Here is an 18,546-nt window from a genome sequence, read left to right as displayed (position 1 = left end):
AACAGAAACATTTGAAGCTAGGAGCTTTGAAAACAGTGGCTGCGATGGTTATAAGGAGTTCTTTCAGCACTTCTGGGAAAAGAACCAGAGTTTAACTGATCCTTTACGTCAATCTGACCTAGTAGAAATAATAGTTCCTAAATGAGATTTTCACTCTGCAGCGGAGTGTGCGCTGATATGAAACTTCCTGGCAGATTAAAACTGTGTGCCCGACCGAGACTCGAACTCGGGACCTTTGCCTTTCGCGGGCAAGTGCTCTACCATCTGAGCTACCGAAGCACGACTCACGCCCGGTACTCACAGCTTTACTTCTGCTTACGAGTTCGAGTCTCGGTCGGGCGCACAGTTTTAATCTGCCAGGAAGTTTCAATAGTTCCTAAGTTTCCAGTGTCTATACAGGTGAAACTAATTAATGTCAACAAGGATGAGATTAACAACCTCCTGTATACATTGGAACAGCTGAACTTGCTTTCGAGCAACAGACAAGTGCCGGAAGGCTAGCGTAAAAACAGATGGCGTATAGACCGCCGCATCCACCGTGACTCATACAGTAACAGCATGTTGAGAAAGCTCAGTGGGCAATAGCACTTCCATTGCTACCTACCTGACGCCTACAGGGTACCAGAGTTAACTAACAGTTTGCTTTCTTGCTTTTCACACTTGCTTCCCTCGTCATCATTCTGAACTAAAATCTGACATCTATCCTTCTTCTCTATTCAAAAGATAAAAAAAGAGACAAAAAAGATCAATTAAAACAAAGACATACTGATTAAATTGTTCAGCAACTGATCATAGACTACACTTATGCATCACAAAAGATAACATGCAACATAAGCTTTGCAAAACAAGTACATAACCTAGGATATGAGACCTAAAATCATCATAAAAAAATGGTTCAAATGGCTCTGAGCACTATGGGACTTAACATCTTAGGTTATCAATCCCCTGGAACTTAGAACTACTTAAACCTATCTAACCTAAGGACATTACACACATCCATGCCCGAGGCAGGATTCGAACCTTCGACCATAACAGTCGCGTGGTTTCGGACTGAAGCGCCTAGAACCGCTCGGTCACCGCGGCCGGCCTAAAATCATCATCCATACAGGCAGCAGAACACCCTGTAAACTACGTACAGAAACTTTTTATACATTTTATGAAACACAAAGAAATTACATATGCATATATACAGAGAAAACAATCTTCTATATTTCTTTATTTAGCTAGTTTGCAGCTGATGCGGACGAAGAGGACAGCGCTAACCAAGTAAGTAGACACAATTTGAGATAACAGTACGCAATGGTACTGAGACGATTAGGTTAAACTTTATTAACAACACTGGCAGATGCTCAGATGGTCAACAGGGACTACTAACAGTGAAGAGGTCTCCGCTGCAGTACATATATATTTAGGCTAGGATGAGTTCAAACACAGTTAAAATGATGATGAAAGAGTTTTGGATCGACCACAGAAGTCGACCACTCGTATATGATGTTAGGGAATAGAGAGGTCATAGGTGACGTGAGAGTCGGCATCATTTTTAGGGATTAGTAGGTGAGATATTTCCGCCGAAGCATTATTATTAATTGTATCATGACGCAGAAATGTTACCCACACAGCTAATGAACACAAAACATGAATCTCACATAGGACACAGACAATAATGTTGTAAGAAGGCTGTTTAGGTTTTTATGTTGGTAACGACAGGTAGCGCTCTGCATGAAAATCACTGACTGTGCTGTGTGAAGTCTGTGGTTGGTTAGCATTGTTGGAATATTCGCTATTGTAGTGTTGGGCAGTTGGATGTGAACAGCGCGTAGCGTTGCGCAGTTGGAGGTGAGCCGCCAGCAGTGGTGGATGTGGGGAGAGAGATGGCTGAATTTTGAGAGCGGACCATCTGGACGTGTGTCCATCAGAAAGAGTAAATTTGTAATATTGGATATCATGGACTGATATATATACGATGACTTTTGAACATTATTAAGGTAAATACATTGTTTGTTCTCTATCAAAACCTTTCATTTGCTAACTATGCCTATCAGTAGTTAGTGCCTTCAGTAGTTAGAATCTTTTATTCAGCTGGCAGTATTGGCGCTCACTGTATTGCAGTAGTTTGAGTAACGAAGATTTTTGTGAGGTAAGTGATTCATGATAGATATAGGTTATTGTTAGTCAGGGCCATTCTTTTGTAGGGATTATTGCGTTGCGCTAAAAAAAAATATTGTGTGTCAGTTTAGTGATGATGAGAATAAGTAAAGAGAGAAATGTCTGAGTACGTTCTGTTTTGCTCAGCCGTTTAAAAATCAAATAATGTAAGAGGTTTATCAGCACAGTAATTCATTAATTTTTCTAAGGGCACGTTTCAATGTGTACTGAGATACAAATCCATAAAGCACATGAGAAATGTTTGTCATATTCATAGTGTCTACATGTTTCAGCAGCAAAGTCCATAATAAGCGGCAAGCGAATGAAAGCAACAGGATTAGTTTCTCTATGTTTCTCTGTTATCACGATCTAGGGTATTTTAAGTTCTCTGAAAAGACCTATGAATCTTATTTCAATGCCTAGTTGAGTTATAGAATGAAGAGAAAATAAAACCTGAAGTATAAAATGAGAGCTATTCTCACCTCATTTCCATTTTCAATATGTAGACGTAAGACAGCTATGCGGCGAGTGCCGTTATTTACTTGAATGAGACTAAGTACTGACTGGGATGAGTCACGCCTGATGCGTAGCGACAAAATGTTGACAGTAGGTGCGAGAGTGCACTGGCTCGTGAGTCAAGGTTAGGAACACTAGTCGCGCGAGGAGATAATTCTAATGGAAGCCCTGTAGTCTCCCTAGCAGTAACAAAGACTTTGTAAATATTATTGTATTATGTCCACTGAAATATTGTGTATATTATAAAACTATGTATCATCTGTGTATGAACTTTATGTAAGGACACTTATATTCTCATACAATTAAGAGTATTTGTGAATTATGTGATAGTAAACAACATATAAAGACGTTCTAGTGCTGGCATAAATAAAAAAAGAATATGTGTTATTAGGTGAAAGGGGACGGCACCGCGTCGATGTTATTTGAAAAAAAAAATGTGAATGTTATTAGGTAAAAGTGGACAGCACTGCACTGACATTAGATAAAAAGTGTGTTGTGCAAAGATGGACAGCACCACTCTGACAACATATACTGTTTAGTTCCTGTAATATATGAACATCAATAAGTGTAGTGAGTGTTCATGGGGAGATTTAATGGCCCAAGTGCCGATGTTTACTGTTGAATAACAAGACTACAGAAAATTTAAAGAACGGTTATGTGCTGAAAATCATAAACGATATTTGGTAGTAAGAAGTAGTTTATGGTGGAATGTGTGTTTGGTTAAGGTTTTTTGATATAATTAAGATGAGAATGTATATGTTTTGCATAAGTAAATCAATGGTTTTGGTTAATTAAAAATGATATTTTAGGAACAACCGTTTCTTAGTTTTTTAAAGAATTTTCATGAATGATAGAGTAGGTGAGCTACTGGCTATGGATGCCACAATTTTATCTTGCTAGAAGTCCCCCTTGATGCAGCTTGATACATGTGAAGCAGCGTATGGCACAAATGTGGAGTGAGGTAGAAGCAGCGGATGGTACAGAACGTACCAGTCCCGTGGGAGAGTCCGTCAATTGTCTTGAACTTGATTCTGATTTGTCGGCACATTCAGGTGTTAGGCGCAAAAACGCCTAACTTCTCCTATTAATTATTAATATACTTACCATTGTATTTAACTCACTTTTCTGTATGACAATCTCTCATGGTTACCCTAAGAGTCTACCGTTTTTGTTTAGTAAATTTCTTTAATTTTGGGAATCATGAGAGTATTGATGTTACAACCGAAGTGCTTCGGACACCTTCGGGTCTCTTTGACGCGCCGGGGAGACGAAGTAGTTTGGTTGCGCTACTCATTTTCGGGTGTTTTTCAGAGCCGTACGTGTATCTCTGTTTCGGGCGGACATGTCGTACCCTGTACTGTTAAGAAAGCGATGTCGAGTGTTGTAGAAGACAGTGTAATAAGTGATATTTTAAAATGTAAACAAACAGGATACATTAATGAGAGGAGTCGCCTACCATCATGATTAGTACAAAAGATCTTGCCCTCTGTTGATCAGAGACTAAACTGGGCAAGTGGCAGCTCACAAAGAAAAAGCACAAACACAGGTTCAAGTTCAAGATGACAGCATAGCAGCCTCCGCCGAAGATCCCACGACCGAAGAGCTGTCTTCTGCGCTGTGGACACATCTTAAGAAGGCGACAAGTTGGTGCAAAGATCTCTCCAGATTCCAGATTTGACTTCCAACACGACAACGCATAATTTATAATAGGCTTTAAAATGCATACATTAAGAACTGTCAACACTTCTTCATGTTCGATACTGTGAAACAAATCTCTTCTACTGCAACATCTGCTTTTCGTGTTCTGTGGCGTTCTAGTACGGACCAAAACAAGGAAAACAGATTAGTAAAGCAGGGCTCTAAAGTGCATATCAAGATCAACTAGCACTTATTACTTTCGCTAAAGTGTAACAGATCTGTTCGACTAATGAAATGCTCATAGGTCTTAGGGCATGCTTTTTAGACCCCAGGTTTACTAGAATTTTCTTGTTTCGAGTGATTGTCCCTGTCATGTCCTTGACTACTGACCGTTCTTCCAGGGACGCCCTGTATAAAGAGACTATACGCCATTTAGTGAGGGTTTTCTAAAAGTTAATGAAAGGCTGCAGCTAGAGAGGAGCTGGGAGTGGTAAGGTGCCAAGCCTTCCCCTTAAAAGAACTTGTTTAGTTAAGAATGGTGTTACAAATATTTATATACGTATGCCTCTCTTTAACAGGTCCTTAGGAATTCGGAGGAAGTTGAAAGAACGCAAACAAATGAGCAGTACAAATTAAGAACTGTACAAATTCACTGAACATAGCAACTATTGAGATTCCTCAAATCCAAACAAATAAGCAAGACAACCTTAGAATTCGAAATGGAACAATTTCAGCTTCATTAACGAGGACAATATTAACTAAAACAAGGAGAAAAACATTTATATTGGCAGATGTTCCATTCCGGTAAACTAAGATGAATTTTCGTTTAGCTTTCAGCTCAGAGCGGGCAATGATCCACTGTTGAATGTGCAAATAAATTTAACAAATACGTGCAGATGGCTCCGACTAGCGATAATATTCGCTGCGCACACAAGCAATCCCAATTAATACAGCAAAATTACAAATCGAGCTGAATCCTAATAAAAAGTAGCGCGATCGGACAGGAACCCTCAGAAATATAAACAGCTTGCATTTTAAAAATTCTTGTAATAGTATATAAACACAATTTGAAGTAGAACGCCCACACAACTGCTATAAAGACCGGAAAATTTAATTTGCCTTTCTGCTGAGTACACATTATATGCACAACTCACCATATTCGTGAATTATCCACATAGAACAAAGGCAACAGACAGAAATAAAGATGAAGACATACAAACTTGACTAGTGTAGCTAACGGAAAATTCCTCCCAGCAGAATTGATATCAACTGAAGAACCGCACACAGCACAAGGACCCTTAGGGCACAGGGGATAACCGGACTAGTTTCTCCTATAGTCCACACATTGCGAGGCCCTATATGGTTCAGCAATTGCACTTTGCCTGCAATTTCCTTAGCTAACCAGCATCAGACGTAATAGTAAGGCCGTCTTCCAGCAGTTCGAACATGAGAACGGACAGACAGGCAGTACAGACGATCGCTCAAAGTGCTGTACAGTTTGGAAGTTGCTTTCGTCCACGTCACACGTAACCGGCAGCCGCTGCCATTGGATGTCCGTCGTGCTGTTGTCGGTCGAGCTGATTCAGGACGTCGGTAACTAGACACGTTACAATGCGTGCGTACCACCTGACGGAAAGGTAGACCTCCGCTTAGCACAGGCAAAGAGTCTGATTCGCGGTTTCGATTGCATTTCGGAAGTGTGCAGAGATCAGTACGTCTTAAACGGTTCAGGAAATGTCTGTGGTGAACAGTTAAGTTGAATCGACCCTTTTCTCCCTAACCGTGTGGTAAAAATACGCGTTTTTGAAATGCATTGCAAGGTTTCAAATCTATTAGGTTGATGCGTAAGCTCGTAACGTTTTCGTTTTGCATTTTGGTGTGTCTGTTGCTGTGGGTTTATTTATCGATTATCATTTGATATTTGTAGTTCACTGTTGCTACATGAGTTTGTCATTTGGAGGTTGTGAGTCGAGCTGTGGAGGCTAGGAAATGAAGTACCAAGTGGAGAAATCGGAACATTTCCGACATATTCTTCTGTTTCAGTAGAAGAGTGACAGCAACGGAGGCAACGAGAAACATATGCGCCGTGTGTGGGGATAATGCTATTGGACGGAACACGGCAAGAAGACAGTTTCCCAGTTTTAAGGAGGATCGTTTTGACATTAGTGACGCTCCAACTTCAGGAATACCTTCGGGCTTTGATGAAGATCGTTCGAAGGTATTAATCCACAGTGATTCACGCTTGTGTACTCGAAAACTGGCAGGTGTGCTGAACCATGGTGCAACATTTGCATGCTATGGGGAAGGTTAAAAAATCGAGGCACAGCATGCTCTAAGGAAAAATCACGAAAATCAGCTGGTTGCCATATGTGCATCTCTACTTGCTCGTCATCAGTTGCAGCACCAACCATTCCTATCGTGTATCGTTACTGGTGACGATAAATGGTTTCTTTCCGCTGAAGAAACGAGTAGATGAGCCCAAACAAGGCAGTAACTCCCCGTAGAAAGAACTGCAGGCGTTCACAAAAGATGATGTTACGCATCTGGTGGAACAGCGAAGGTTTGTTGTATTACGAATTGCTTTCTCGAAGTGTAGCCAGCCAATGCAGACATTTATTGTCAGCCACCAAGGTTTCTTGCAGACGCAGTCCAACATCAACGACAGGGAAGACTGCGTGAAGTGACGCTACTCCATGATAACTCCCGCCCGCATTCTGCTAGACTGTTTTAAAGCCCTATACAGGAGTAGTGCTGCGAAGTCGTTCCACACCCATCTTATGTCCCTGATCTCGTGCCCTCAGATTTGGACCTTTTCCTCTCACTATCGGTCAACCTTCAAGCAACTTCCTTCCCGGATTAAAATGTGTTCCCAACTTGACTCGACGAGTTCTTCGCCTCAAAACCACATGATATCCACGGCCGCGGAATAGTAAAGGTAGTTCAATGTTGGCAGACTGTTGTAAATGGTGAAGGAGAATACACTATTGGCCATTAAAATTGCTACACCATAAGAAATGCAGATGATAAACGGATATTCATTGGACAAATATGTTTTACTAGAACTGACATGTGATTTCATTTTCATGTAATTTGGATGCATAGATCCTGAGAAATCAGCACGCAGAAGAACTACCTCTCGCCGTAATAACAGCCTTAGTCCGCTTGGGCATTGAGTCAAACACAGCTTGCTGTGTAAAGGTACAGCTGCACATGCAGCTTCAACACGATATCACAATTCATCAAGAGTAGTGACTGCCTTATTCTGACGAGCCAGTTGCTCGGCCACCATTGACCTGACTTTTTCAATTGGTGAGAGATCTGGAGAATGTGCTGGCCAGGGGTTCAATATTTTCTATATCCAGAAAGGCCCGTACAGGACCTGCAACATGCGTTCGTCCATTATCCTGCTGAAATGTAGCGTTTCGCAGGGATCGAATGAAAGGTAGAGCCACGGGTCGTAACACATCTGAAATGTAACGTCCACTGCTCAAAGTGCCGTCAATGCGAACAAGAGGTGACCGAGAAATGTAATCAATGACAGCCCATACCATCATGCCGGGTGATAGGCCAGTATATGCGATGACGAATACACGCTTCCAATGCGCGTTCACCGCGATGTCGCCAAACACGGATGCGACCATCATGATGCTGTAAACAGAACCTGGATTCATCCGAAAAAATGACGTTTTGCCATTCGTGCACCCAGGTTTGTCGTTGAGTACACCATCGCAGGCGCTCCTGTCTGTGATGCTGCGTCAAGGGTAACCGCAGCCATGGTCTCCAAGCTGCTAGTCCAAGCTGCTGCAAACGTCGTCGAACTATAGGTGCAGATGGTTGTTGTCTTGGAAACGTCCCCATCTGTTGACTCAGGGATCGAGACGTTGCTGCACGATCCGTTACAGTCATGCGGATAAGATGCCTGTCATCTCGACTGCTAGTGATACGAGGCCGTTGGGATCCAGCACGGGTTCCGTATTGGCATCCTGAACTCACCGATTCCATATTCTGCTAACATTGAATCTCGAGCAACGCGGGCAGCAATGTCGCGATACGATAAATCGCAATCGCGATAGGCTACAATCCGACCTTTATCAAAGTCGGAAACGTGACGGTACGCATTTCTCCTCCTTACATGGGGCATCGCAACAACGTTTCACGAGGCAACGCCGGTCAACTGCTGCTTGTGTATGGAAACTTTCCTCATGTCAGCACGTTGCAGGTGTCACCACCGGTGCCAACCATGCGTGAATGCTCTGAGAAGCTAATCATTTGCATATCACAGCATCTTCTTCCTGTCGGTTAAATTTGGCGTCTGTAGGACGTCACCTTCGTGGTGTAGCAATTTTAATGGCCAGTAATGTATATTACTAACAACGGCTCTGTTATGTATATCTGTTACGTTTATTAAACTTGTAGAAAAACCTGCGAACTTATGTAACAGCCGAGTATGTTGGCCAAGCAAGAACAAGCAACATAATGGGCTTAAATTATAAAATTATATGAGGAGACTGAAAGGAATGCGGAAGGAGCTACGTCCAGAGAAGAGTCATGTACTCGCAAGCGTGCTTTTCTCAACAGCACGAGTGAGAAAAGTCGTCTGTGTGAATGTGCGCTTGTGCTGATGCGGAATAAAGTGCGTGAGTCATTTGCATCCCACCACGCACCACAGGCGGGAGCCCCGCGGCCGCAGCAGAGGGGCGGACAGCTCGTGGCGGGTGTCTGGTGGACGGCGGCCGGCGGTCGGGGCCGCAGCGAGCCGCGTTGCCGCCTCAAAGAGCTCTTAATTACCGAGATGCTATTTCGCAGGCAAAGCCCGACGGTGAAAAGAAGTGCAGCTGCGGTGGTGTGGCGCGGACCAGAGAGTGGCAGCTGGGTTAGGGGGTGGGGGTGGGGGGCGGGAAGTAGGAAGTGCCGGCGTGCAAAGTGCGGGGCATTAGTCCCAGGGCGGCAGCACTCGCGGCCGCCGCTGCGGGAGCTCAGCCTAAATGGAAGCGAGCACTGCGCGCGCCAGCCGCTCTCTCACCTCACCTCACCTGACCGCGCTTCGACACTCGCAGCGCCGACTCCACGAAACTCACAAACTGAGGGGAACAACGGCACCGCAGAAGGTGGCTGCATATGGACAGGGTGTCTGAGGAGGAACGGTCAGTTGAATACAGGAACGCTTGTTTGAAACATAAACATGGCACATGCACCATTCCGAATGATTTCCGAGATTGTACATGCACTAAAAAATGGATGAAAAACAAAGGAAATAAAAAAAAACGCATAACTAAGGAATTATCCCAATGGGAAGGGTTCAAAATGGCTCTGAGCACTATGGGACTTAACAAATGGTTCAAATGGCTCTGAGCACTATGGGACTTAACTGCTGTGGTCATCAGTCCCCTAGAACTTAGAACTACTTAAACCTAACTAACCTAAGGATATCACACACATCCATGCCCGAGGTAGGATTCAAACTTGCGACCGTAGCGGTCACGCGGTTCCGGACTGTAGCGCCTTTAACCGCACGGCCACTCCGGACGGCTACGGGACTTAACAAGTATGGTCATCAGTCCCCTAGAACTTAGATCTACTTAAACCTAACTAACCTAAGGACATCACACAATACCCAGTCATCACGAGGCAGAGAAAATCCCTGACCCCGCCGGGAATAGAACCCGGGAACCTGGGCGCGAGTGGGAAGGGAATTATTAGATGTGATATATGTGTAACAACAAATAAATGATTACAATTTCAGAAAAAAAAATTTGATTGGTTTATTCGAGACATAGAGCTTCACTAACTGAGAAAGCCAATAATGTATTGATCAACACCTCGCTCTTACGCAAGCAGTTATTAGGCTTGGATGTAGACTTGGTGGATGTCCTGCTGAGCCGGCCGGAGTGGCCGAGCGGTTCTAGGCGCTACAGTCTGGAACTGCGTGACCGCTACGGTCGCAGGTTCGAATCCTGCCTCGGGCGTTGATGTGTGTGATGTCCTTAGGTTAGTTAGGTCTAAGTAGTTCAAAGTTCTAGGGGACTGATGACCTCAGAAGTTAAGTCCCATAGTGCTCAGAGCCATTTTTTGTCCTGCTGAGGCATACCGTGCCAAATCCCAAGACACTTATACGGCTCTGCCCATAATCTTTCAAATGTTGCCTGTTTGGGAGAAATCTGGCGACTTCGCTAGATTTGGCATGCGCGAGGACAACCGGTAGAAACTCTCGCCGCGTGCATGCGGGCGCGCATTATGCTGCTAGGATGGGTTGACATGAAGGACAACAAAACGGAGTGTAGGATATCGTCAACGTACCACTGTGCTATGAAGGTGCTGCGAATGACAACCAAAGGGGTCATGAAGTGAAAAGCTGGTTACAGTGCCGAATGGTGGGCGACAAGCACGATAGTATCTAAGTCTGCAGCCTTTCGAGGCCGTTGTCACTGAAGTTAAAATCTTCTGGGTTATCAGGCCGCTTCATGTTTCTTCTAAAATGATCGACGTTTCGACCACTCTGCTGGGATATTCCTCAGGATCTTCTGGTGTCCACTACTGCTAGAACACTGTCGTAGACGAGTGTCGCGTTCTCTTATAAATGGGAATGTTCACGAGTTCCTGCTGGAGAAGTGGTTAAAATTCATATGGCTACCATTGGTGGACCATAGTCATAAGCTAATATTTCCGCTCTGAGGCAGCAGAAGGGGCGTTTTTAACTAATCTCCTGTGAATGTATTGATGACCCATCGTCATTTGATAGAAAGGCATTATTCCACACTTACGCTGGAGAAAGGTTATTGGTTGAAATTCCTTAACAAAGACGAAATTACATAGTTCGCATCTATTATACACGAATGTGTCCGATCACGTCAGAGGCTAGATTACGACTCTCACACTCTGTGGAAATAACAATATTTTAAAGTTTTTACAATTTTCCTTAATAAATGTATTCCAATTAGTTTTCGTTACATTATCACTTTCGATTACTATTTCATAAATGAATCCAGAAATAAACATATTAAACAGAACAGGATTGCGTAATTAATAATAGAAATTTGAAGTGTGCAAATAATTCGTAATTTCAAATGTTTCTAAAAAATAATTTTAATTGTACGTTCAGAAATAGTTCTTATTCATTATAAGATCGAAACTAAAATATTTTATTAAGTAATTGCTTTTCATACCGAGCGTGGTGGCGCAGTGGTTAGACACTGGACTCGCATTCGGGAGGACGACGGTTCAATCCCGCGTCCGGCCATCCTGATTTGGGTTTTCCGTGATTTCCCTAAATCACTCCAGGCAAATGCCGGGATGGTTCCTCCGAAAGGGCACGGCCGACGTCCTTCTCCATCCTTCCCTAATCCGATGAGACCGATGACCACGCTGTCTGGTCTCCTTCCCCAAACAACCCACCAACCAATTACTTTTCATAAAATTTAGCTTGAAATATAATACATTGTTGATAAAATTATATGAAGGTCGTGCAGATAGATATAAGTGCTCGTTTTTTCCACGCGCTATATGACATTGGAATAATAGAGAATTGTGAAGGTGGTTCGATGAACCCTCTTCCAGGTACTTAAATGTGATTTGCAGAATGTCCATGTAGATGTAGATGTTCAGGAAAGCAACTGAGATAATACTGACCCGGCCAAAATTCGAAAAATAATACAGATATCAACAACTACTGTTGAGGAAAAATAATACTAGAGACGGATGTCCCGTTACAATGGGCAGATAGAAAAACTCTTGAAGAGGTGCTGCATATGAGGAAAAAGATATTTGTATCACTACTTAACTTGCCAGTGGTCTAGGGGTAGCGTCTTTGATTCATAATCAAAACGTTTTCGGTCCCGGGTTCGATCCCCGCCACTGCCTAAATTTTGATAAGTAATCAGCATTGGCGGCCGAAGACTTCCGGCATAAGAAGTCAGCCTCATTCTGCCAACGGCCTTGTCAAAGAGGGCGGAGGAGCGGATAGAGGTTCAGGGCACTCTCTTGTCCTAGGGGTGGGAAATAGCCCCTACAGGCGGAAGAATCAGCAATGATCAACGACATGAGGATGCAGAAGGCAATGGAAACCACTGTATTAAAGACACGTAACGTGTATCCACAGGACATGTGGCCTGTATTTGAAGAAGTGTCATGATGATCTCTTCATTGGCAAAAGATTCCGGAATAGACCCCCATTCGGATCTCCGGGAGGGGATTGCCAAGGGGGAGGTTATCATGAGAAAAAGATTGAATAATCAACGAAAGGATAACGTTCTACGAGTCGGGGCGTGGAATGTCAGAAGCTTGAACGTGGTAGGGAAACTAGAAAATCTGAAAAGGGAAATGCAAAGGCTCAATCTAGATATATTAGGGTTCAGTGAAGTTAAGTGGAAGGAAGACAAGGATTTCTGGTCACATGAGTATCGGGTAATATCAACAGCAGCAGAAAATGGTATAACAGGTGTAGGATTCGTTACGAATAGGAAGGTAGGGTAGAGGGTGTGTTACTGTAAACAGTTCAGTGACCGGGTTCTTCTAATCAGAATCGACAGCAGACCAACACCGACAAAGATAGTTCAGGTATACATGCCGACATCGCAAGCTGAAGATGAACAGATAGAGAAAGTGTATGAGGATATTGAAAGGGTAATGCAGTATGTAAAGGGGGACGAAAATATAATAGTCATGGGCGACTGGAATGCAGTTGTAGGGGAAGGAGTAGAAGAAAAGGTTACAGGAGAATATGGGCTTGGGACAAGGAATGAAAGAGGAGAAAGACTAATTGAGTTCTGTAACAAGTTTCAGCTAGTAATAGCGAATACCCTGTTCAAGAATCACAAGAGGAGGAGGTATACTTGGAAAAGGCTGGGAGATACGGGAAGATTTCAATTAGATTACATCATGGTCAGACAGAGATTCCGAAATCAGATACTGGATTGTAAGGCGTACCCAGGAGCAGATACAGACTCAGATCACAATATAGTAGTGATGAAGAGTAGGCTGAAGTTCATTAGTCAGGAAGAATCAATACGCAAAGAAGTGGGATACGGAAGTACTAAGGAATGATGAGATACGTTTGAAGTTCTCTAACGCTATAGATACAGCAATAAGGAATAGCGCAGTAGGCAGTACGGTTGAAGAGGAATGGACATCTCTAAAAAGGGCCATCACAGAAGTTGGGGGGGGGGTGTAAAGCTAGCTCGCCTCCACGTGGTGCACCCCGGGTAACGCTAAATGAGCTAGCACATAACGGCAGTCAGACAAACCGTGAAAGGTTCTCCTGACTATGCAAGTAGACACAAAAAACGTCCTCCTAAGGATATGCCAACAAAGAAACTTGGACCTACGGTCCGAATCTGCCATCTCAACATAGAGAGCATAAGCTATTCTAAGTGCCAATACTTATCAAAACTACTGAAGAAAGACAACATTGATCTGATCGCCATTCAGGAAACACATTGTAGTACTGAAGTACAACTGCGGAAAAGGGGCAAAATACCCGGATTTGAATTACTTGGTGCCACTTACCACCATACCCATGCTGTTGCAACCTACATCAGACATGATATAGAAAATGCCTCCCTTATCTCCACGTCGTCAGGTGATGGAATCCATAATGTCACAGTAAAAATTGGGAGCGTAACCGTTACAAATATTTATAAACCTCCAACCACTCCATGGCCAAGATCAGTAATTCAGGCTCAACCTCACCCAGCAATCTATCTGGGAGACTTCAATAGCCACCACGAACAGTGGAAATATAAGGAGTGTGATGCTAATGGTGAAACCTTGGTGAAATGGGCTGAAAATGAAAATCTTAACCTTATCTTTGATGCGAAAGACCGTTACACATTCAGATCAGCTGCCTGGGAGCAGGAATACAACCCGGATCTATGCTTCACCTCAACTGACGGAAATAACCAACCACTACCAGCTACCCGTAAAGTCCTGTGCGACTTTCCTCATAGCCAGCACCGACCAGTCATTATTGAAATTGGCAGCCAAATCCCACTGGTGACTTCCATGCCTTGCCCCAGATGGAATTTCAAGAACGCAAATTGGGAAAAGTACTCTCGAGACCTTGATAAATTTCTAGGATGGATACCACCTACCCATAAAAACTATAGAAGATTCATCGGAGCAGTAATAAGCACTGCCAAGAAGCACATCCCTAGGGGATACCGACGAGAGTATGTCCCAGGGTGGTCCAAAAACAGTGACGAGCTCTACCAGCACTTCCTCAAGACGGGCGACAAAGAACTGGCCGATGACCTTCTCCACAGTCTTGATACTGCAAGACAACGTAAATGGACAGAAGCAATGGAGAGCCTGAATTTCCAGACTTCAAGCCGACAAGCATGGACCCTGTTAAGGAAATTAGGAAGTGGAGCACCTATTCAAAGACAGACAGCAAACGTCTCCCCAAACACCATGGCATCTCATGTAGTGGCCACGTCCAGAGCCCCTAGTGACAGAGCACACACGATCAAGATAAAACGAGAACTCAGGAATCTGAGGAATAAGGCGACAGAAACTCAATACGCTCTCCCTTTCTCACTCGAAGAAATAGAAACAGCACTCAAAGAGGTCAAGCCAGGGAAAGCACCAGGACTCGACAGCATTAACCCAGAACTCCTGATACACTGCGGTAAATACACAAAACTCTGGCTGGCGAGATTCTTCACCGACATCATCCAAACCGGTAATGTGCCTAGTGACCTCAAAAGATCGAAAATAATAGCCATCTTAAAACCAGGGAAACCAACAAACTCACCGAAGAGCTACAGGCCCATAGCACTACTGTCGGTAATATATAAATTGTTAGAAAGGCTCATCTACAATAGAATCTGCCAGAAAATACTCAATGCTATACCAATCGAACAAGCAGGTTTCAGACCAAACCGCAGCTGTGTCGATCAAGTTCTCTCACTCACGACGTACATTGAAGCTGGGTTCCAAAGAAAGCTTAAAACCTCTGCAGCATTCATAGACCTGTCAGCTGCCTACGACACAGTCTGGAGAGAAGGCATGATTTATAAGTTCCTCCGCATAATCCTATGTAAACTAACAGCTCGCCTACTAAACAACATGCTGAATGACAGAACGATCCAAGTCACCATGGGTTCAGATATTAGTTCACCGAGGAAATTAAAAAATGGCCTACCTCAAGGATCGGTGCTTGCACCACTCCTCTTCAATCTCTACATTGCAGACATACCGGAAACAAGATCAAAGAAGTTTGGCTACGCCGATGACTGGGTCGTTGCAACGAGAAGTCAGTCATTTGAAGGGGCAGAGGAGACCCTAACAGCTGACTTGGAGAAGATGGGAGAATATTTCCGAAAATGGCACCTGCAACCTAACGCTAACAAAACAGAAGTATCATGTTTTCACCTAAACAATAAAGCGGCTAAGAGGGAGCTCAGAATAAAATTCGAGACCACATGGCTTACCCACAATAAAACCCCAAAGTACCTAGGTGTGACCCTCGATAGAACACTCTCTTTCAAAGGTCACCTAATGAAAACAGCAGAGAAACTAAAAACAAGGAATAACATTATACAGAAGCTCTGTGGAACGACATGGGGAGCGGCAGCTACTACGTTACGGACATCAGCCTCAAGTCTCGTCTTCTCAGCTGCCGAATATTGTGCGCCGGTATGGCTAAACAGCCCCCACACCCATAGAATCGATGCACAGCTCAATAACACAATGAGAATGATCGCTGGTGTAATAAAGACTACACCCGTGGAATGGCTCCCAGTACTAAGCCACATACCACCCCCTAACCTACGCCGCACAAACGCTCTTATAAGAGAGTACAAAAAGATAATGAGCAATCGGAATCTACCCATCCATGAGAATTTTGAAGATGCCACCCAAAGCCGCCTCCGCTCCAGAAGGTCACCCATCAGAACCGCAATAGCCACATCTGCAACAGAGGAAGAATTCAACATAACCAGCGCCTGGCACCAAGAATGGTCCTTAAAGAACATCAGCAAACTTCCATGTATCTCCCAGAAGCCTCCAGGTTTTGACTTATCACGCAAAACCTGGGCAACTTTAAACAGAATTAGAACTAAACATGGCAGATGCGCCTATTCCCTCTACCAGTGGGGCATGACAGAATCGCCGCTATGTCAATGTGGAGAAAATCAAACTATCCAGCACATAATATAAGACTGCCACAGGACAGCCTATGATGGGACTCCAGAAGATTTCCTGATGGCGACTCCAGAATCAATTGCATATATTAACTCATTAGATGTCTGTTTGTAATTACTTCCAAACTACTATAACTTTGTATAACTACTGTAACATGCGTATTATGTGTAATTTTGTATAATTTTGTATAATTCTGTATAACTATTGTAATAACTGTAAGAATATCTAATGCCAAATTATTACAATTTTGCATATTGATGGTAATAACAATTGTGTCTAAATGCCATACGCTAAATAAATAACAGAAGTTGGGAAGGAAAACATAGGTACAAAGAAGGTAGCTGCGAAGAAACCATGGGTAACAGAAGAAATACTTCAGTTGATTGATGAAAGGAGGAAGTACAAACATGTTCCGGGAAAATCAGGAATACAGAAATACAAGTCGCTGAGGAATGAAATAAATAGGAAGTGCAGGGAAGCTAAGACGAAATGGCTGCAGGAAAAATGTGAAGACATCGAAAAAGATATGATTGTCGGAAGGACAGAGTCAGCATACAGGAAAGTCAAAACAACCTTTGGTGACATTAAAAGCAACCGTGGTAACATTAAGAGTGCAACGGGAATTCCACTGTTAAATGCAGAGGAGAGAGTAGATAGGTGGAAAGAATACATTGAAAGCCTCTATGAGCGTGAAGATTTGTCTGATGTGATAGAAGAAGAAACAGGAGTCGATATAGAAGAGATAGGGGATCCTGTATTAGAATCGGAATTTAAAAGAGCTTTGGAGGACTTACGGTCAAATAAGGCAGAAGGGATAGATAACATTCCATCAGAATTTCTAAAATCATTGGGGGAAGTGGCAACAAAACGACTATTCACGTTGATGTGTAGAATATATGAGTCTGGCGACATACCATCTGACTTTCGGAAAAGCATCATCCACACTATTCCGAAGACGGCAAGAGCTGACAAGTGCGAGAATTATCGCACAATCAGCTTAACAGCTCATGCATCGAAGCTGCTTACAAGAATAATATACAGAAAAATGGAAAAGAAAATTGAGAATGCGCTAGGTGACGATCAGTTTGGCTTTAGGAAAAGTAAAGGGACGACAGAGGCAATTCTGACGTTACGGCTAATAATGGAAGCAAGGCTAAAGAAAAATCAAGACACTTTCATAGGATTTGTCGACCTGGAAAAACCGTTCGACAATATAAAATGGTGCAAGCTGTTCGAGATTCTGAAAAAAGTAGGTGTAAGCTATAGGGAGAGACGGGTCATATACAATATGTACAACAACCAAGAGGGAATAATAAGAGTGGACTATCAAGAATGAAGTGCTCGTATTAAGAAGGGTGTAAGACAAGGCTGTAGCCTTTCGCCCCTACTCTTCAAACTGTACATCGAGGAAGCAATGATAGAAATAAAAGAAAGGTTCAGGAGTGGAATTAAAATACAAGGTGAAAGGATATCAATGATACGATTCGCTGTTGACATTGCTACCCTGAGTGAAAGTGAAGAAGAATTAAATGATCTGCTGAACGGAATGAACAGTCTAATGAGTACACAGTATGGTTTGAGAGTAAATCAGAGAAAGACGAAGGTAATGAGAAGTAGTAGAAATGAGAACAGCGAGAAACTTAATATCAGAATTGATGGTCACGAAGTCAATGAAGTTAAGGAATTCTGCTACCTAGGCAGTAAAATAACCAATGACGGACGGAGCAAGGAGGACATCAAAATCAGACTCGCTATGGCAAAAAAGCATTTCTGGCCAAGAGAAGTCTATTAATATCAAATACCGGCCTTAATTTGAGGAAGAAATTTCTGAGGATGTACGTCTGGAGTACAGCAATGTATGGTAGTGAAACATGGACCGTGGGAAAACCGGAACAGAAGAGAATCGGAGCATTTGAGATGTGGTGCTATAGACGAATGTTGAAAGTTAGGTGGACTGATAAGGTAAGGAATGAGGAGGTTCTACGCAGAATCGGAGAGGAAAGGAATATGTGGAAAACACTGATAAGGAGAAGGGACAGGATGATAGGACATCTGCTAAGACATGAGGGAATGACTTCCATGGTACTAGAGGAAGCTGTAGAGGGCAAA

The sequence above is a fragment of the Schistocerca serialis genome, chromosome 6 (genome assembly GCF_023864345.2).
Source record: "Schistocerca serialis cubense isolate TAMUIC-IGC-003099 chromosome 6, iqSchSeri2.2, whole genome shotgun sequence".
Lineage (NCBI taxonomy): Eukaryota > Metazoa > Arthropoda > Insecta > Orthoptera > Acrididae > Schistocerca > Schistocerca serialis.
The sequence above is the reverse complement of the archived record's forward strand: the minus strand, read 5'-3'. Positions refer to the sequence as shown.